Source organism: Chinchilla lanigera, unplaced genomic scaffold (genome assembly GCF_000276665.1).
Source record: "Chinchilla lanigera isolate Chin_1 unplaced genomic scaffold, ChiLan1.0 scaffold00047, whole genome shotgun sequence".
Taxonomy (NCBI): domain Eukaryota; kingdom Metazoa; phylum Chordata; class Mammalia; order Rodentia; family Chinchillidae; genus Chinchilla; species Chinchilla lanigera.
The window spans coordinates 18,512,671-18,534,954 of NW_004955448.1; the positions used below are offsets into that span (position 1 = coordinate 18,512,671).

At 36.0% G+C, this 22,284-nt stretch overlaps 1 protein-coding gene across 7 annotated transcripts in view; it reads right to left on the reverse strand.

Annotated features, from left to right (window-relative positions):
- Mecom (MDS1 and EVI1 complex locus) overlaps positions 1–22,284 on the reverse strand; it is a gene marked incomplete at its 5' end in the record, with an annotated part of 282,239 nt that overhangs the window by 252,824 nt on the left and 7,131 nt on the right.

The window sequence follows — 22,284 nt, forward strand, 5'->3', positions numbered from 1 at the left end:
AAGTAGCATATTCTAATACAGTTCAGTGGGAACTGTGACTCGGGAAGAGACCCGGAGTTTGCTCTAAGCTGTGCCCCTAAAGTGAGCTTGGTCAAGTAACTAACTCGCCCTGAGCCACACGTAAAATGAGTGGGCCCCAATAGTGGCTACCTGAGTCACACAGCAAGAGACTGAGTCCTCAGGATTTTCTAAGACTTTGTGAAATGCAATCGCCAGTAGCTGCAGGTGGCTACTAGCATCTGAAATGTAGTTAGTTCAGATTAAGATGTAAGTGGAAAGGACACATGTTTTTCAAAGATTTTAGTACAAAAAAGGGACAATATTTCAGTAACAATCTGAAATTTGTTTTACAATTATAATAATGATTTGGACATATTGATTGAATGAACTATATTAAAACAATTAATTATATCTATTTCTGTTTTACTTTGTCTAAATGCAGCTCCCTGAAATTTTGAAATTATTTATGGGGCTCACGGTATATCTTTATTAGAGAGTAAAGAAATAAGAGGTCTGTACTTCATGTTTACCCCAGAGATTTGATTAAAATGGAAAGAATGTGAACTATTTGATTCACTGCAGGTTTATAATAAAAGTAAAATCATTTGTTCTTTGGATAAAAATATCCAGATCAAAGGTATCTTTGAAGCACCAAATACTCAGTAAATAGCGGTAAGTGTTAAAAAAATATATTCTATAAGAGTAGAGAATTGTTAATCAATATGTAGTCTAACTAGATTTTAAATGACTAAAAACTTAATTGTTCATACCTAACCTGATTTGTATTCCTGAACACCTAAATTATATGCTCTTTATTTCATCTACATAAGTAAAAACATTATAAAACATTAGTGAAAATATTTTAATATAAATTATCTTTAATAAAGATGTGTCCACTTTAAGAATCCCTTTACTAAAGTACTTGTGAAAGACTGTGGCTAAAGACTACATTTTTACATATTTTAGGATAATTCAAATTACCAAGAAAAAATTAGTTTCATCTACCTCAAAAGTATTATGTATCTACAATAATAGATATTTTAACAAATAATTAAATTTTATATCTAAAATGATAAAGCTATATTATGGTTTATTTATAGTTATACATCTTTCTAGTAGTAATACATACAGGATAAATACTCATTATATCAACTATGAAACCTTACCCTTAAAAGAAACATTATTCCACACTAAAAAGTCCAGTTAGTTGTAAAAGAAAAAATTTATATCACATAAAATAATGACTCAGAAAAAAACAGTAATTACAAATCTGGCCACTGTTATTTTTTTTCTCTAATAATATTCAAATGTTTTTCCTTATTAAAGTGTACAATCTTATTTTTACTGTCCGCTTTTTCAACTATTTGCATCTTGACCATCCGCAGAGCCTGACACCTTGTCAACCTATCACAGGTAAAAGCTTTTGAAGATCTAGTACGACTCTTGCCCTAATAAGGTCACTGACCTTTCAGGCCCAGTTCCCACCCACCCCATCTTCATTTCCTTTCCTGTCATTAGTCTGAAATGGCATAAACTACTCCTCAATTTTCTTTATCCTTTCAATGTCCCACCTCCTTAGTCCAAATTCACCTAATTAGGAACTTAATTTCCTTTTTTCCTTGATGGAAGAATTGAAAATGGACAGATCCTATTCATTTCTGAATCACATAAAAATGACTTCTTTAGGAATGATAAGCATTTATTCTAGAAATTGTTTTGTGGAGGCCAAGCTTTTCCACAAAGCATATTTTTACAACCATAGAACTAACCAGAAGTGTTGGTTTATTTTTCTTTTTAAATAAAAATGGAATGAGGATAATCATTTGAATCTGATACATTTTACTCTTATTTTATATTTCACTTTACATAGTCAGAGGTACTTATGTTTAAAACAGGGTAGATATTCCTGTGAGGTGGCAAATAATTGGGTAGAAGATCACAGCATTGAATTTAAACAGATATATCACAGTGGGATACATTAATAATTCCTTGAAACTGGTGACTTCCAGCAATATTATGCAACATGTGATACCAGAAATCACATGATGTGCGTGGATATCCAAGTAGAAGTCATATACTAAGGTGACTCTCTGGGTAACTATGAACTTATCTCCTTGACTCTGGTGTGAAATCTAACTGTGAGGTTTTCTAACAACTTGGAGCATACACATGTAAGTATTCACTCTAATTTTTTAAAAGACATTTTATGGCTTTAAAAGTTGGTGGTAGAAGAAAGATCCCACCCAAAGTTTTATTCTACCACTTAACTCAAGCTTTCAATACCCAATATCATGTCTTATTCATTCAAGGAATAAAACAATCATTGATATCATTACGAGGCTTGGGAGTGACCGTGGAATAAACAGTAAAGACACGCTAGCTTCACTTTACCGATGAGCACTTGAGCCCGTACTCAGCGTGCTCAGCAATGAGACACCATTTTAACATTTATTTTCACAACAAATAAATCCACTCAAGGCAGATGGGAATATTAGAACAGAAGACTTAAAGAGAGAAGGTAATTTATTTATTAAAATAGTACTTTCTAATGCTGTCTCCTTGTTCTCTGCAGTTTTGGTGGGCCATTTGAGCTGAATGAAATTTAGAGCTTTGGTATCTGGAACAAAACTGTGCTGATATGACTTAGACCCTCTCCCCAAAGGGGAAGTTACACTGTTGATTTCAATTTATTCCAAAAAGCTAGAATTTATTTTATGAAGACGAAATTACCAAAACAAGTTGCTGAAACATTGCTTTTCCGTTCTTATTGAATAATTCATACTTAAAGCATACATGGAGGATTTGGCTACGAATAAGAGACAGCAAATGCTAAAATCACCTCAAATTCAGTTATCTAGAAAGAAAGGAAAATGCACAGGCTAATGAAATAGGAAGAACAAAGCAAATTTGAACTCAAAATTAACTGAATAAACTACCTCACCAATTTCAGAAAAATAACACTGAAACTATTTCTGCCTGAAAGTATAATTGCTTATATCAGAAAAAACATCAATCATTAGCAATAATTAAAATGGAGAATTCACTCTAGTTAAGACCAAGGAATTTAAATCCATATTATCTTGGAGCTGCACACAAGAATATTTCTGTATGATGAAAATGTGAAAGAAGAGACTAGCTTCCAATGTTGCCATATTTTCTCCTTCATCCCCTGATGCTATTCCAAATCAATCCTAAATAAATAAATGTAAATGAATCAGTAAAATTTAGAACATTTTCTCAGGAATCATCAGTTAACAAGATCAATCAAACTAGCTATAGTTATGTAGCTAAAATATTGGAGTAAAAGTGAATAAAAGAATTAATATCAAAGAGTATATCTAAGATGGGAACGGTAACCTTATTTTCATCTTAGATATCTTTAAAAAACTTGCATTTTTACAAGCCAGTTATTGCTGTACACTCCTTTACATATAATAATATAAACTCTGATGTTGTGCTAATTTGAACTTCTTACAATATTTCTACAAAATTTTTTAAATTATTTAGGGCATATGTAATTTCCCCTTCTTTTGTTAATGAGATATAGTTTTTTTCCTAATATACTGGGCAAGATGTCATGGAATTCCTTAATCATAACATGAAAATATCATGTCCAGTACCTAAATTCATACTCATAACATATTTTTGACACAATGGCCATAACTCCAGGAAGATTTGCCCTCTCTTCAGACTAATCAAGGACACATTAATTCTCTTAAACTTAATACCAAACATTATTTTTCTCTTATTTCAAAAAACTGATCATTATTTCTCGTCCAAAGTTGCCAGAAATTCCTCAATGCTCATAAAGCTTAATTCAACTAGTTCATAATATCCTCACATTTATGTAGTAAGCTACTTTCACAGGACACAAAAGAATATATTTTTCAAAATTGGCAGTTTCTGTTTCCCTTTTTAGTTTATTTGGTCCGATTACCAAATGTTAAACCCCAACCTAACCTTTATCTGTATCTTGGAAATATTAAATAGGTTGTACCCTCAGGAAATGTGTGCAAAATTTAAAAGCATTTGTGTTTTATGGCTAATCACAGAATAGGTAAAATGCAAGGAATGTTGCTAGAGCCTCAGAATGTCAAACTAAGTGAAAGGACGCCATGGAAATACAGCTGTATATGTTTGCATGGGCATATGTTTGTTCAGTAACCCCCCCCCCCTCCAAGCTGGGACTTCAGCTTTAGGTCATTCTGCAAACAAGCCCCAGGAGACACACAATTACACTCCCCTGGAGACTGACCCCTTAGAGTGCCCACCTGTAGCCAAACACAGATAGCATCCCAGCGCAATGAATTAGCACTCTAAGCTGATTAGAGCAGCTCTGCACAACTCTATTTTATTGACACAATGAAGAGAGGACAGAAAAGGGCCTGAAATGAGAAAATCATTTCCATGCTGACTGAATTAAAAGAACAAAAGAGCTCCTTGCAGTTGCACCATTCAATTTGTCGGGAAAAAAGGAAGCCACTTAATGGCTCACAATAGATCTGAGCAGACAGATGAAATTTAAAACTTCAGCATGAGTGCGATTAGCAGCAAAACATATTCTAAATCATTTCCTCCATATGCATAATTTCATTTGATTGTTTAGTTCTGTGTTTTACAAAAACACTTGGCTAGATGCTATCTTCAAAATGTCTTGACTTTTCATTTTTCAAAATCACAGAACAGTTTCTCATTGTATGATAATGTCGTCAGTGACAATATAAATTGAGCAAAACAAGTCTGGCTTATGTTTTCCTTTCACCTTTAGTTTCCAGATTGAATGTATAAACAGAGGTTAATTTGTGGAAGCTAGGATTGCAAAGTAATCTTCCACCAAACAATTTATAATTCAGAATTGAATAGATTATACATGATAGGAGCACTTTGAGGGCACATAAAAAAGCAAGCAATTATTGCACCCAGAGGGTACAAATAAACTATCCTGTTAAATATTACTACGATGTCTTCTTTGGTTTAAAGGATAGCATTAACATCACTAAAAGGAACACATTTAAGACTGAAGTTTCCAAGTTTATTTTCTTTATTTGGTTTTGTTCAGTTCATTTTTTTTTTTTTTTGCTTGCTCTGACTTCCAAATTCTTGAGTCAAATTGAATCTCACATTGATGTAGAAAAAAAATCACTTAATAAGTAAGCATTATCTTTAGATATAAATGTTATAGCATTGATGATTTGCAAGATTTCCTCTTTACTCTATTTTCCAATTTTATCAGAAAAATGTAAATATCTAAATCATATATGCAAACAGAATTGATTTTCATGAACTGATTGTTTTCAATGGAAATTTTTCTCTTGCCAGTGTTAATTTTCAGTGCTTAAAAAATATAAAGTAGAAACAGAGATCTCAGTTTTTGATTACTCTAAATTCACATTTTCATTTTCTGTACCTAAACTTAAGAAAGATTTTTGTTGTTGTTTAAAGTGGCCCTTTAGACTTCTAACCTTTTGACTTGGCTCCAAGTTCAAACGAAAAAATATTTACTCTTTGTGCTCTTGAAATGTCCTTTGCCAAACTGTGGAAGCCCAATATAAATTGAGCAAAATTATAAAACAAGTCAAAAAACTACCGGGAGATATTTTGGGGTTCAATATTTGGGTGCATTACTAGTAATTTGTAATTTCAACAGAGAAAACACCCAAGGTATTCTAAGGATGACAACAAGCCAAAGGATCTCTCCAACAGCTTCCATTCTCTTGGCTAAATGAGGTAAAAGGGCTTTTTTTTTTTTAATATAAAGAGAAACTATAAAGCTTGTGGATATTTTAGCAAAAATCAACCTAGTGTAACTCTGCTGACAGCTTGTCACATTTCACTGACTGTCTGTCTGGGGTACCGTGATAACATCTGCATTCACTCAGTATGAGAGCCGAACATAAGACAAAAAAGTAGGCCCTGCCACGGGCAGCTCCATCAGTCTGTCAGTTCTGACATGACATCTGAATTTTTTGAATCACTAAACACTTTTGAGACTCTGGTACTTATTATCTTTTCTTAGTTTCTATACTCGCTCAGCAATGCTGGAAAATGTAAAATCTGCAAGCAAGGTAGTGGACGTCCAGGCTTTTTGTTGTCTAATCCATAGGCCCTCATTCATGCTCACTGTTAATCTCTTAAGACATTATAAAACTGCTAGACAAAGAAATGTGAATACCTCTGCCTCTTTTGCGAATGGGAGGAAACCAAGGAAAATCGGGATCATGCTAAGCTATTCTTTTCACTATGAAAATGGTAACTTAAACCTGTTGCATCAAATTATCTATAATTCCCCACACTAAGGCAAATGTTTTTGAATGAACAAGAGTAATGTCACATAAGGAAAAAAAAATGATCACAGAATTTTCAAAATCTGCCAGAGTTGAGGTCAACAGAGCATTAGGATCCTAGCTGCTGAAATCTCACTGTTTCTATTGTGTATGCCATGGTACATGACATATGGTTAATATACTTTTGTGAAAATGTTTACAAATAGTACTCAGTAAATAGTTTCAATCATTTTGTTCTTTATTAGGAGCGCTGGGAACTCTAACAGCTATGGACCCACAGTCTTCAAATGTGGCTAACGTTCATTAAAAGTACGTATCACAGCTCTTAAGGTGCAATTTTGTCTTCAGAACCACAAAACCTTACAACATACAAAAACCAAATATAAATGGATCCGTGGAGCCATAGAAAGCACACCTATGAACCTCAGAAAAAAGCCAAATTTCTGTTCTGCCTCCTGCTTGGAGCCATTTGGGACATGAAGTTAAAAAATACATGTATTTGTTCTCTAAGTAACCAACATATAGAGAAGAAAGAAAACAATGTTAAACTAGAAAAATTTTCTTCTGGATTGAAATGCCTCCTTGCTTTTTCATAAACACGTGCTTAATGACTGCAAGTAATTTCAGCTATAGACAAACCCCCCTGTAAGTGACTAAATACAAATGTTCTTGCAACCTGCATTCTCAAAATGACTAACTGTCCCTCAAGTGGTAAAATCTTGTGAGTACTTTTTCTGAAGGAAGGTGACATATATATCAGATGGACACTCAATTTAATGAAACTATTAGGTAAAGAGTCATATTGACATTTTACTAAGACAAGAAAAGAAACAAAAAGAAAACTAGAAGAAAGAAGAAAGAAAGGAAAGGAAGAGGAGATGGGAGGACAGGAAAGCTGTTGTTTCTCACTGCTAAGTTCCTGAGGTATTAAAATGGGGACACATAGTAGACAGGCAATACACTTCTGTGCTAATATGTGAATTAATTAATAATAAGCAGAACAAAACTCAACTCTGGAGCCATGTGCTGTGCTTCATCATTGCTTTATATAAACCCAAACTGAAAATACTTTTCCATACAAATGAAACCTACCTAATACAGTATAAGAATTAGGTAAATGTGACAAATCTACTACCTCAACAGAAGATTTTATAACCATTTCTCACTTTTCTTCATTTAGTATCTTATCATCTTGTAACTCGCTCAAAAGCTTTGAAGTAATGTCATTTGTTTGATGTTTAGTCTCTGCCTAAAATGTCAGTTTATTGTTTTACATTTCAGCACTAACACAATGGCACTTCAGAATAAAGGGTACAGTTTCTGACATGTCTCAATGACCAAGGGACTTATATTAAATAGACGTTTCCATTCTTCCTGAAAAATACAGTCACTCATTTTAGAAATTTAGATAGACCAGTATTACTACTGCACCATTTTCTTCTGCAGCACATCACAATTATTGTGATATACCTATGGGTATCTGTCCTTTACACAATATATTGACAGTCAGTTTATTACTTCAAGGAGTGTAATGCTTCCTATAGTACCACAAAAGAATTGCTTTTTCTCTAACAGAGCAGAAAGCCAACATAGTGGAAAGATTTCATGCCCTAGGACAAGTACACAAAAAGATAACCATCCAAACACAATCTCTCTGTCCCTAAACTTGCAAGCTGAAGAGCATCACAAGGAGATTTTAAAGTCTAGACTAAAAATGAATAGGTAGTATTTAATTCAGAGAGTAAATATAGATATTTCTGTAACAATAGTATAACCTTACAAAAGTTAGAGCAAGAATGAAACTACATAGGGCTTTCAAAATGATGACAGAAAATTCCACACTGACAGATTCTCACTGAAGGGAAGCTGGTGGAGAAGTACCATCTCCTTTATGCTGTATTTTTAACCTCTACCAGCTTGGTGAATAAATTCGAACACCCTACTGTTGCAGTTAGTGTTTCCTGTTCATCTTTCTTCTCAAGTGAAACTAATTAATCCTCTAGCCCCATCCTGCCTGCCCTAATTCTTGCCTACCAGAATTTCGTTTGAAAGCAAAATAAAAGGTCATTTTCACCTGTATGCACAACATGTCACATTACAATTCTGCCTTTCTTGACTTAAAAGTCCTAATATTTCTAAGTGACACCTAACCTGATTATAGTGCCTTTCATCCTATTCTATAGAAAATGACAGAGAAATAATCTTTTCCTTTTCCAGCACTACTTAAAGGGTTGCAGTTGGGGACCAGTGTTCTGGACTGCTTGTCTGGACCCCTTTCATTATTTTTTTAATCTAGATCATGTATAGTCAAACTCAACTATTTTTCAACCTTTTTATTGCTGAAAATATCCTCACAGAATTAACATTCTGAAAAGGCACATTTCCATGCTTTGGAAGGTACTTGGAAAGTTAAATTCCCTTAAACATTCCTCTTGAGTGTATTACTAAATCCAAATCATTCTCAGTGGAATCTCCCACATGAAGAAAATCTTAGGAGATAGCAGAGTTTGTGTAAGAATCATACAGTGTGTTGTTTTTTAGACATGTTAGTCCAGCTGTGGAAACTGAGAGACATTAAAGCAGTTTTAATGGTTAGGTAAAATGGGAAGACTTGATCACCACGCTCCCAGGAAGTAGGATTTTTTAGAACTGGTCCTGCTAATCCAGCTCTTCCTTCAGAAAGCTTTCAAACAAACTTAGGCAAACTTAACTTTGGGCTACTCTTCCTCCCAACTGTACAATTCAAGGGTCTCTCTTCTACTATCTACTAAACTACTGTTAGTTTTCCCTCAGCTTTCATCAGCATATGTTTGGAATTTCTTTGGAGAAAAATAAATACACCTTTTGATATTTTTTGAATTCCAGATACTCAAAGGTAATGGTGATAAGCAAAGCTTAACATGTTGGAAATATTAATGGATCTTCGGTAGAGCTTGAGCCCCCAACTTTCTTCCCAGACAGTATCAGGATCTATCGACACACTGGATATTACAATTTTTCTAAAGGTTAGGAATAAACAAACGACAATGCACAATAATAGTAGGAGTTGTATTCCCACTTGTCTGGAATACTTCCCTATACTTCATCACAATATACTGAGTTACAGTATTATTCTTAGTGATCAGAGCCATCTCCACTTAACAGGCCACTGATGGGGCAAGCCTAAGAAGGCAGCAAATTCCCCAAATGACCACAGTTGTTATTTCACATGAAACAGGGTCATAATCTTGTGAATGTGAAGAATGTGCTTTCTTCATTTAAGATCATTTAAGATCAGACACTGATGGCTTAAGAAGATATTTGCTGTCCTTCGGCATGTTACTTCTCAGATTATTTAGAAAGGTACCGTAATTGGCATTCCTGCAGATGAGCACACACTGGAACAAAGACACCCAGATCTTCCTTAGCTCCACAGACCCCACCATACTTCTCCTTGCCAAAGAAAACCAACCCTACCCTTCTCCAGCTGAACCCTGAGGAGGCAGAATTTACAAGACACAGGAGTGCTGGAGGTCAAGATGAGGAATGATGAAGTAAAGGAAAGGGCAGCTCTCCAAAGGAAGCTGCTGCAAGAATCAAATACATCAGGACACTGACTTGTCGTTCTCTTTTTCAGTTGGATTCTTCACTGGTTTTGATCAAAGTTATGATTGCTTCTGGGAATGACTTTGAGGGTATTGCTTCCCTTTCAATTTCATTGAACAGTTAGAGGAGTAGTGCCATTAGATATTCTTTAAGTTTCTTGTAGAATTCAGCAGTGAATCCATTAGGACATGGGCATTTCTTTGTTGGTAGGTTTTTAATTATATCTTCAACTTTATTCACTGGTGTTGGGTTACTTAGAATTTTTATATCTTCTTGATTTAGCTTTGGTAACTCATATATATCTAGAAATCTGTCAATAACTTCTGTATTTTCCATCTTATTTGAATACTGGTTGTCAAAGTGGGTATGGGTGATATTCTGGATTTCTCCAGGATCTGTTGTGATTTCACCCTTTTCATTCTTAATTGCATGGATTTGAGTCTTCTTGTTTCTTTTTTTGGACATGGTTGACTAGTGGTTGTCAATTTTATTTAATCCTTCAAAGAACCAACTCTTCAATTTATTGATTTGTATTGTTTACTTAGGCTCAACTACATTAATTTCTACCTTGATCTTTATGATTCCCTCCCCCATATGAGATTTGACTTGTTCTTTTTCTAAAAGCTTGAGGTTCAACATTAAATTGTTTATTTGAGCTTGCTCTGTTTCCCTGCTGTGGGAATTCACTGCTACAAATTTCCCTTGTAGGACTATTTTCATTGTATCCCATAAGTTCTGTTTTGGCATTGTCATTTAGTTGTAGAAACTGTCTAGTTAATTTTATCTATAATCCATTGGCTGTTCAGGAGGGTGCTATTTAATTTCCATGTATTTATGTAGTCTTTGTGGTGCCTTTTACCACTGATTTCCAATTTTGTTGCACTATGGTCTGATAATATGCGTGGGATAATTTCTATTTCTTTTACTAAAGAATGTTCTATGAGCTAGTATGTGGTCTATTTTGGAGAACGTCCCATATGCAAGTGAGAATAATGTGTTATCTGATGTTGTAGGGTGGAACACTCATTAGATATCTACTAAGTCCATTTGTTTACAAGCCTTGTTTCAGTTCTGATATCTCTTTGTTGAATTTTTTTTTTCTAGTTGATCTGTCTATTTGTGGCAGTGGGGTATTAAGGTCCTCCATTACAATCGACGCACCTTAAGACCATACTCTTAAGTGAAATAAATCAAACACCTGTGTTCAAATATCGCTTGGTTTCTCTGGTGTGAGAAGCCCAAAGTGTAAACAAGGACCAAAATGTATAATAGATATTAGGAAATAATAAGAAAATGTTCAAATGGGAAGGGGAACTGGGGAGAAAGAGTGGGAAAGGGAGGAAGAAAAAAGGAAAAGAGGAGAAAAAGAAAAGAAAAAAGGAAACAAAGCTTTCATAAATGAGGAGGGGAAGAGGGGTTGAATGGAAGGGAGGAGAGTGGGGAAAAAAGAAGAATCAAGATGTATCATGTACAGGTACAAGTTTCCTATGATGAACGTGATCATCATGTATACCTAAAATGTACCAATGAAATTAATTAATTAAAATAAGAATACATGAGGAGAATCAGGGTGGGGGGGGCTTCTGAAGTTTTAAATATTGACTTCTCATGTCTTTTAACTCTACTCTTGTTTCTATATGAACATACATTAATTACAAACAAAAACAAAATTCTTGGTTTTCCTTTTCTTCAGCTCTGTTTAGGGACACCTACTAAGTGTTCAGTAAAAACACCATCTAAACATGCACCAGTGTTCCAAACATGTTAGGTCTAAGGAAGGCTACTTCCCAGTGGTGTTCAGAAAGGGGAAAACATGTGTTCTTCAATGTCGTGGCTCTCCCAGCCCAAAAGACTGAATTCTCCAGTCTTTTCTTCACAATAAGCATCCATCATTTGGAAGAATGACGGTGATATAGTAATAGAGATGATTAAAATAAGTTTGCTGTGAAATGCTTGCCGCAGCTACCAAGACCTGCTCTAGGCCCAGTATTACAACTTTACAATGTAATCTTCACAAAAATCCTAGAAAGTAGACCCTATTCTATCTCCTATTGTTACAGAAGAGAAACTTCAGCAGAGGATGCCCATGTGCTTCTTTAATATAATAAATCTAGTTACAGTGGAGAATTTGAATGAAGGAATCATTTGTCTCTAGCCTTCTACTTTATACTACTTTTTCTTTTTTTCTCTTTCTTTCTCTCAAGAAAGCCGATGCATCCATGTTATATTTGAGGGGATCAAAGTGCACTAGAATATAATGCAATATTAAGGCTGAACTTGTCCCATCCCAGGAATAGAATGAAATTCACAGTATGTCATTTCAAAGACGGCTAGGAAGAGCATCTGCTCTCTAACCAACTTACTTTCTGCTTAAAATGAATTTTGGTCTCAAGTTACCTTCCCTACTAAATAAAACCCAGGGAGACATGCATCTATCTATCTATCTATCTATCTAATCTCAGTTTGAAGTTAACCATGCTATTAATCAAACTTCTAATACCATGACAATAGATAGCACATCTGTAAGGAAGAAAAAAGTAGAAAATGGAGTAAAAGAGACAGAATTTGAAGACACAGAAAGTTCCATCTAGAATGGACCTTAGTGAGACTTCAGAGGAGAAAGTCAAATGACTTTTCCAAGGTCCTAAATCCAACCTGGGGCGAGAACTCCAGGCTCCTGGCATCTAACCCAGTGTTTCTTCCACAGTGTCATGCAGTCTTCCTGAAACACAAACTACCAGACATATGAAAAAAGCATGCAAGGGAGCCATGCCACAGGAATGGTTAGACTGTTGAGGCAGAGGGCTGCCAGGCTGGGGAGTGGAGGCCTAAAGGATACTACAGCCTCTTCTTTCTACTGAAATCTACTTACAAGTAGATATTGCAGTTATCAACGTGGCTGCCCCAAAGAAAGAACAACTGACTGACAGCACAGATAAAGGCAGGGACAGTCTCACAAAAGCAACACAAGAGTCACAGTGCTTCGTGTGTATCAGTAATACACTTCATCAGGTCGAAACCAAGAACAACAGCGAGGAAAAGCCCACCATACACAAGGGCCCCTTTATCCTTGGGCTTTCCTGTTCCACACACACTTTACCTGATGAAACGTTAGAACTTTTGCTAATGTTTCTGTGGGATTCTTTTGATTTTTCCACATCCAACGAGTACATTTCATAACCCTTTAGTGTTCTTATTTTTTGCAAATTAATGTGCTGTGTATACTGATGATATATTTGGAAGTTAATGAAATCAGATAAACATCACTTAGATTAAAATTTCCCCATTTCTTCACTATACTGTATGCCTCCTACTGTTCAGCCATGAAACACCGCAGCTCATGCATCAATAAAACTTCCTATTAATATTCTCTGAGGTAGAAAGACTCTATTAGCTATTTTTGCCCCTATCCTGTCTCTTGCTTCCAACCATGCTTAGCAGGGCAGCCCTCTGACAAATGGCCATTATTCTCTGGGCTAGTAAAAAATTTCTAAACTTTAAGGGAAATATGGTTGGTCAAAACCTCAGGGGAGTAGGCTTGTTGAATTAAATGATAAATATATGCATTTAAGGTCATTAGAGATTTTATCTCCTGTGAAGGCTATATTTGTCAGAGTGATATAATTTCTCTCAACTGAGTACTTAACTCCATTGGCCAACATTATTATGATTATTCCGTCCCCTTTAAGTGGGAGACTCTGGCTAAGAACACGTGTGTTCTCTCTGTGCTGCTTCTTGAGCGATCAAGGCACACCTTTGTTTCATTTAGTATGCAATTTTCACCTCTGACCCAAGAAATGAGTCCTGGGCTTCCTGAACTTTATTGCCTGTTAATAGACTGCTGGCTTTCTTTTCAGCAGTAATAGAAATGGTGGAGAGGCATTTCATTTAAGAGGCTGGCAGACCGCAGACTGAAAGACAATGTCAGAATTAAAAGTCGGCCTGCCCAAGAAACAATATAAAGATCACAGTGACATGAAAAAGGAAGTTTTCCATATTCTACCCTATACTGAACAAACACCCAGTATGTAAATAAAACAGCATCCCAGCTCTCTTTCCCACCACGCAATGGTAGACACCCTGTGACTGATCCAGTAATTCATCTTCAGCTTGCACCTATCTACATATTTTGTTTCTCCTCATCAAATGGGAGACATCAGTGACAAACTTATGAAGTGGTAGTCCTTGGCTTCATAAAACACACACAGATGCTCATCAGAGGCTCTTTCCTGCCTGTTTCTTAGTGACACATGTTTATAATTTTGTCTGTGTATCGTTTGCTGTGGTTTGCTCCTAAGTACATCTGTGCAATTAAAATGGAAACGTGCGATATGGCCTGTACTCAGCAGCTTTTGAGCTTGTTAATGAAGTGTCCTAAGGGTTCCTGCCTCAGCCCTTTATTTGCAAAAGGGTTTCGTGCCACAGAGTTCCAATGATTGAAAAGTACAAATAAAAATGTCCTTTAAAACACATACAAAGAAGTTGACTGTTTTGTTAATAGTTATGAAAGGACATCATTATTGCATAAGAACATTATTTTACATGAAAAGGCATTATTAAAAATGATTTACTGCCTTGCATTTGCAAACTTACAGGAAAAGTCTGATAATATATTAAACTTGTTTATTACGACTTCATATAATTTTGAATAATACTACTTTTTCCTTTGACAAGTGCAATAAACTGTACTGGTATAGACATAGGTTGGTTATCACGAGTCAACTGTGTTGCTTAAAGAAACATGCCCAAACAATCAGCTTTTGACAGCTGCATCTCCAGTTATTTACACTCGCCATCATGGTAATAACTCACCATTTCTATATTAATAAGGCAGCGAAATTTATTATGATGGTATTGAAAAGTTATTAAGTACTGCATCCCAAGTGACAAAGTACCACAGCACTGTCACTATCCAAAAGCAGTTGCCCATTCATCACCTGCCTTTCCAGATGGTCCTGCATCTTTATCGCTCCCAGGTTGGTGACATCACCTGTTCACCCACTCAAAATTGATGATGAAAGCAAACAGATCTATCTTACTTACATTTACCAAATCAATTTAATTTTTACAGGCCATGGCTTAGTGACATATTGACTGTTTTCCTTAATGGCATCTACCGTATTTAATGCAAGGATGTCATCTTTGATTCCTGGCTTGCATAATGTGTCATTTCACAATAAATTTTTCTAACATATTTACTTAATGGAAAGAATTATGATTGCTTGTCAGTTCTCTTATTCAACACAATGATAATTCTTTTTCTTTTTTAGTATCATCCATTGGGTGACAGAACTCTTTTTATCCCTCCTTGTTTCTGAAGAGGGGCAATGACTTGGATGTAAAATAAGCTTTAAGCAAATGTTGAACAAGTTGCTGACCGTTCTCAGTCCTGGAGCTCATTGTAAGAATTTTTATAGAACTAGTCTCTCAAGAGATTTTATAATTATTATTTAGCAATAATAGCTAAATATGAACACATGAAATACAAAAGGATATTTCAAAGAATAATGTCAAAGGATAACAGCTGTAAAACTGATTTTAAAGGTTCAGGTGATATTTAATCTTTACTTCTCTGGATTATAGAGTCAGTTCTCTTCAGCTAGTGCCTCTAGATCAAAAGCATGTAAAAATAAATATCTGCTTTGTAAAAGCTTAAGATGCAGGTAGAAAGCTAGCTGACTCTTGGATACTCACATGTGACCCCTTTTGCCCCAAGTATGATTTACAGGTCCCATCTGCTGCCCTTGAGATGACTGCTTCTCTAACATATGTCACCATGGCACTGTGGTACATTTGTATTACTTACGGGGAATAGCAACCAGATTTCCTTATGGATATGGAGGCGAATGGTATCAAGCTTTTGGTGTTTTTCATAATATTCATGGTATGTGTGTGTGGTTGTGTGTTTGCACACACTCGTGCATGTGTATGTGCGCATGTGTGTGTGCTGGGAAAATATTCCTGATTTGCTCCTCACCCGTGCCCATATTCAGAGAAGTGCAGGACCCACGCTCAAATCACTATGTGACCTTTCTGCCATACAAACCCTCATATATGCAAGTAAACGTGTATGTAAGTAAAAACAACATAAAATAAACTCTAGGTTTGATTCTAGAGAGAAAAACTGGGTAAGGGTTTGTCTTCTCATTGCTGAGACAGAGTACCTGACACCAATAGTTAAAGGAGGAGAGGGTTCTTGTAGCTCACAGTTTGTAGATATTTCAGTATAGTCAGCTGGCTCCAGGGCAGGGTGGCCTGGCAGACAGGGAGCACAGAGGAGAAACAGTTCATGGCAAAGCAGCTCAGGCAGAAGGCAGCAAACAGCAAACAACAAGCAATAGTGGCCCTCGTTCTGTCCCTTCTATTCTATCCAGGCTACCCACCCTTAGGGCAGGTAGCACTCACACCCAGGATGGGACACCCTTAATCCCAGCATCTCACTGTTAATCCCAGCATCACATTCTGAATCCAAGCCTCACACACCCTAGATCCAGCCCTCTCTGAAAAATTCCCCTATCACCACAAGAGGCTTTGGGGAGACATCTGGACACAAGCTGAACAAGGTCTATGACAAAGAACAGCAGAGAAATTGAAGGAGTATGTGTCTTCTTTTTCAGACACAATTACCTAATCATAACAGGAATGCTTACTGAAGGAGAAGACAATAAAAGGCTAACTGGCCTTAACTCCATACTGCTGGCTTAGTCTGACAGCAGTTGCTCTTCTACTCCAGCTAACTGGTTCCCTCAAACAGTGTTATTGTAGCTCACCTCTGCTAACACTTTGTGAAGGCTGGACAAGGTCTGCAACTATGTCCAGGTTTACACTGCCCCAGTCCTCTACTGTGGCGGCCAGGTCCTCGGGTTAGTGACTTGCCAGGAAGGTCCCAGGAAATGGGACAGTGCCATCCAGTATACTCTCTTTGTGGGTTCCTACTGTTTAGTCTCAGTCAGGAGAGCAGAAATTTACATGTCAGCAACAGCATTCTAAAACGGTTTATGTTCCTTTGGAAACCAAGTCTAAGATTTCCTATATCCCTACAGTTGTCCTGATGCCAGGTCAACTAAGGAAAAAGAAAAATGACAGTGGAGCCAGATAACCTGCTCCGACCTGTAGACTAGCTTCATGTAAGGAGAATTTTTGTGCTCACTTGAAAAGATGCTGTGTGCCCACCTGAGATTACTTTACCCTAATTCACTGGTTAGGCAAAGCACTTCCCTTGGGTTAAGTCTCCAGGAAACAAGGATTCAGGCTGGTAGCATCGTGAGATAATAAAAATAACCCTTTTTCATGGTCACTGGCCCCTGTGCCAGGGTGGAGACTATTCTAGAATCACATACCTGCCGAATTCTTACCACAAGAATTCAAACAGTGAAAAAAGTGAAAACAAATCATGCACACCTGTGGCTGCCAAATAGTTGAGGGTTCAGCACCACGCCACTCACGCCTGGAAAATCTGAGCAGCGTCTGCACTGTCACAGGAAGGTAGCGCCGTCAGCCATTTGGAAGGTGGCACAAAGGTGCCTAGCTCCCATGGGTCTATGACACAAGCTTACTGGCCAATGTGGCAGGAATAAGAGACTTGGAGCAGAGATATCACCATCCTCTGTTCAGCCTGGGCCCTCCGAGGAAGGAGTCATCTGTCCTGAGTCTACCAGTGAGTCCTGGTTTATTAGCCAACTGCAGATACTGAGGAATCAGAAAACAAGACTGCGTTGGATAAATTCATCTGCATGACTCTTAAAGGATAAAGATGGAAATGTAGATCCTTGAACCATGAGAAAATTGATTGAGAGAACTTTTAAAAGAGAGAGGTAAGAGTCTTTGAAATCAACACCTGCTGGATTATGAGATACTGAAAGAGAAAGTGAATGGCATAAATAACTAGGCAGAACAGATCTAAGTTTTGAGGAGTGGTGCAGATAGAATATTCTTTTGACGTTTCTGAAAAAGAGTTGACTTGTTGTGTGTTTGGGAGAAGGAGGGTAGTTTTCTGGACCTGTAGAAGAATTTGTTTATAGTTACTGCCAGTGTAGAGGTATGGGTTAGCACCAATTTTGTATGGGTTACAAAGAGAAGACATCAAGTATGAAGTACAGTATAGGTAGGTTCCCAGATGATCAAACATTTTCAATCACAAGTATATGCAGAGAGGGGAGCGATTTGTGAATAGGTTATAAAGTGTGGGTTCTGAAATCATTGGCTGTGTATCAGATGACATCCTACACCTGACTTCTAAGGATTTAGATTAAGAAATACAAATTATTTTATGTCTTCAGCAGCACTTGATTGGTGGAATAAAGTTTCATCTGAAAGCTGATGTGGTATTTGATAGCATAATAAAGGTCTGTAAAGAAGTAGGAGATATTGGGAGTGGGTGGTCTGAATAACAGTAATAGAGTAAACTTTTAACTGTTTTGAAACTATTTGTCTTCTTCCTGGGTAGGAATTTTCTTCTAAGAGGATATCTCTAATATTTAATCCCTTATGAAGTAAAATCAAATCTATATTGACTATCTTCTAAATAATACTGCAAAAATGTAAGTACTTTATAATGAGGCTTTTATAATAATAATACATATGTATTATTAAGTTGCATTTCACTTTGTTGATTACCAATTGAAGACACCCTTTTGAATAATTAATGGTCCTACTCCTCTGTTGGAATCAACTCGTGTAAAGATAGAGTTCTTCACTTCCTAGTTAACTAACTCTAAGTATCACATCTGTTATATATACTTGTTTTCTCATCAACATGCTGCATTTTTCACTAGAATTAATGCTAAGTCAGCTAAACTTCATTTTTTGTCCAAGCAGACATAGAAGGGCACAGAGAGAATACATTATCATTCAAAGATGTGTAGTACAGCTGGCACGGGAGCAGACACACAGACCAGTGGAACAGAATAGAAAGCACAGAAATAAAAACACATTTGTGAACAACTAACTTCAACAAGGGTGCCACAATATACAATGGAGAAAGGGTAGTGTCTTTGATAAATAGTGTTGGGAAAACTGGGTACCCACACGTGAAAAAACTGAAATTGGATCCCTGTCTCACAACATACAAAAAAAATCAACTCAAAATGAGTTAAAGATTTAAACATGAGTCCAGAAACTATAAAACTCCAAGAAGAAAACATGGCTGAAAATCTCCAGGATATTAACTTTGCCAGTGAATTTTTGCATATGACATCAAAAGCAGTGGCAAAAAAAGCAAAACTAAATAGTTTGATTATATCAAACTAAGAGGTTCCTGCACAGCAAAGAAAACAACAAAATAAAAATTCAACCTATTGAATAAGAGAAAATATTTCCAAGCCACATACCTAATCAGAGGCTAATCTCCAAAATATAAAAGGAGCTCATACAATTCAATAGAAAAGAAAAACATTTTAAATGGACAAAAGAAATGAATAGATAATGTTTCAAAGAAGAAATTCAGCAGTAAAATAGTATATGAAAAGTGTTGAAAATCACTAATTATCATTGAAACACAAATCAAAACTCGTGACAAGAATAGCTATCACCAAAAAAATCAAAAGATCACAAGTGTGGTCAAAGATGTGGAGAAAAGGGAACACTTACATGTTCTATAACCATTGTGAAATTAGTAAACTATTTGGAAAGAAATATGGAAATTTCTCAAAAAATTAGAAAGAGAAGTACCATGTGAACCACCAACCCCACTTTTGGGTATATATCCCAGGGAAATAAAATCACTATTGGGATATTCACTCTCATATTAATTGCAGCATTATTCACAATACCAAATATGTGGCAATATCCTGTCTGTGAATAGAAGAATGCGTAAGATATGTATATCTCACATTTTTGCACATATGACTTGACATATATTATTAAACATAAATAATGTATGGATAGATGTGCATAATGAAATATTATTCTGCCTCAAAAGTAAGGAAATCAGCTACTACAGCAAAAAAGATGAACATGAAGGACATTGAGCTAAGCATAAAAAGACAAATACTACATCATCTCCCTTGATTGTGGAATCTGAAAAACACAAACTCATAGAAATGGAGACTAGAAGGATGACTGTCATGAACTAGTGGGGAAAATGAGATCTTAGTCAAAGGGTACAAACTTGCAGTTATGAGATTAATAAACTCTGAAGACCTAATGGACAGCATATTTCCTAGCAAGCTTCAAGCATACCTAAATATTTTCACCATACACAAAATGGTAACTACATGAGATGATATCTCAATTAGATTGATTGTGATAATCATTTCACAATATGTACATATATCAAAAGATCAAAAATTGAATGGATTCAATATTTATTTGCCAATTATACCTTAAAACCTCTGAAAACATAAAAAAATGGAAAGATATCTGGTATAGATCTCTTAAATCCCAAATTACCCCCCATTTTTTAAATTCAAACATGTATTTGTCAGCCTCCTGACACTGCCACAGCTGCTGGGTACTTTGAAAGGGCAATAGTGCTGCTGTTGGTTTTAGCGGATACTAATGTGTCAGTAACATATAGATTGCACGTTTAATGCATGAGATGCCACCACAGAAGCCAAAATCAAACTTACAAACATAAAAACTATTTTAAAATTATACAGGGAGGCACACGATCTTTGTAGTATTGCATTCCAAGATTACACTGGTAGAACATAATGCATTTTCAAAGCACTGCATCAAAATTATTTAATGAATTTCTGGATCCTCTATAATCTCTTTCCTCTATTCTTTCCCATCAATTTAACAGAACGTAAAAGAAATTTATGTCTAGTCATGTCATTATTTCTGTATGTGTGAATACCTGTATGCTCGAGGAAAGCAGATGAAAAGCTAAATTTACAACTGGAGTTTTAACTAAATCTACTCTGGACCAGTTCTTGGTGGAATGGATACAGTAGAGGATCTAGCTCACAGCAGGCCCACCACTAACTGACAAGGTGTACTTGCAGAGCGTTACGGTGAAGGGTGAGGCTAAATGTAGGTAAAGATGGGCTAAATGACAATATTACAAGAAACAAAACTTTATGCTGTTTTTCCAATGACCTGTCTCAGACTGTTAAAACATCTACCACCCAAGTTGATCTTTGGCTCAAAAAGAAATTTATGAATCAGTGCTGAATCCTTGTTTTCCTTGTTAATTAGGAAACAGTCAGTGCTTCCTTTTCAAATGAAGCCAGAGTCACATAATTAAACCATCCCACAGATAATTGACCTTCTGGGAAACAAGAAGAGGGAAAAGGAATAATTTATGAAGGTCAATCAGTAAAATACAATTATTGGTGTCTGCCTAATCTAATGACCCTATGCTAGATCTGTATTTTAGCCAAGTTTTAGTTGTTGTTAACATTTATTGAGTTCTACCAGCTCTATACAAAACCCCTAACACACAAGGTCGGATTTTGTCCTCACAAGTTTAACTGGATAGCTACAAATACTATCCCCGTGTTAACTATAAATATGAAGGTCAAAGAATTAGTAACTTCTTCCAAATCCCTCCACTAGCACACAGTCTCGAATAGAATTTGAGTCTAGAGAGTCTGGCTGAGAAGCCTGCTTTGCGCTGCTCTGCCTTGAGTTTCCATATTATCACACAGTGCTCATCTCTATAAGGAAACAAGAGAACTCTCATCTCAAAAGAACAAAACTTTTTGAGAAGAAATTTTGCACTCAATCAGTAACTCTACAGTTCAGAACCTAGGAAACTATCACTATTGTCCAAGAGACTTTCATGCAGCCTTCAAAGATCTTTTTATTCAAAACAAGTAGCATACATCATAAGGTGACAATCACTGTCCACCTCTAATGTGATTTTAAATTTGTCTTGTAAATCAACACTGGCTTGAGAGAAGAATCGTACAAATGATGTTTCTGATATCTAGGACTTACAGAGTACATTGGTTCATGAATGCTTTCACTTGCAAACAATTCGGTTTGCAAACAGAAGCATCTGGCAAAATTTTCTTTTTCTTTACAAACTCTTCATCAGGTGACAAACATGATCATGACTATCTTTCCCACACAAACACAAACATGCCCAACTTTTCCAAAAGCATAGAACAATTAAGTTCATGAATGGAGGCATCACTGTATTTTACCTGAATATATATTTTAGTCTGTAAACCATATTTTTAAAAACAGCCTATTTATCTAAAATAGACCACGTACTAACCCACAGAATAAACTTAACTAAATGCAAAGGAATTCAAATTATCCCATGCATATTATATGAACATAGTGCAATAAAATTGGATATTAATGACAAAAGGAACCACAAAAACTCCATAAACACATGCAAATTAAATAATAGCTTTCTGAACAACCAATGGGTCACAGAAGAAATTACACAATATCTACAAGCAAATGAAAATGAAAATACAGCTTACTGGAATCTGTGGGATGCACTGAAAGCAGTCCTCAG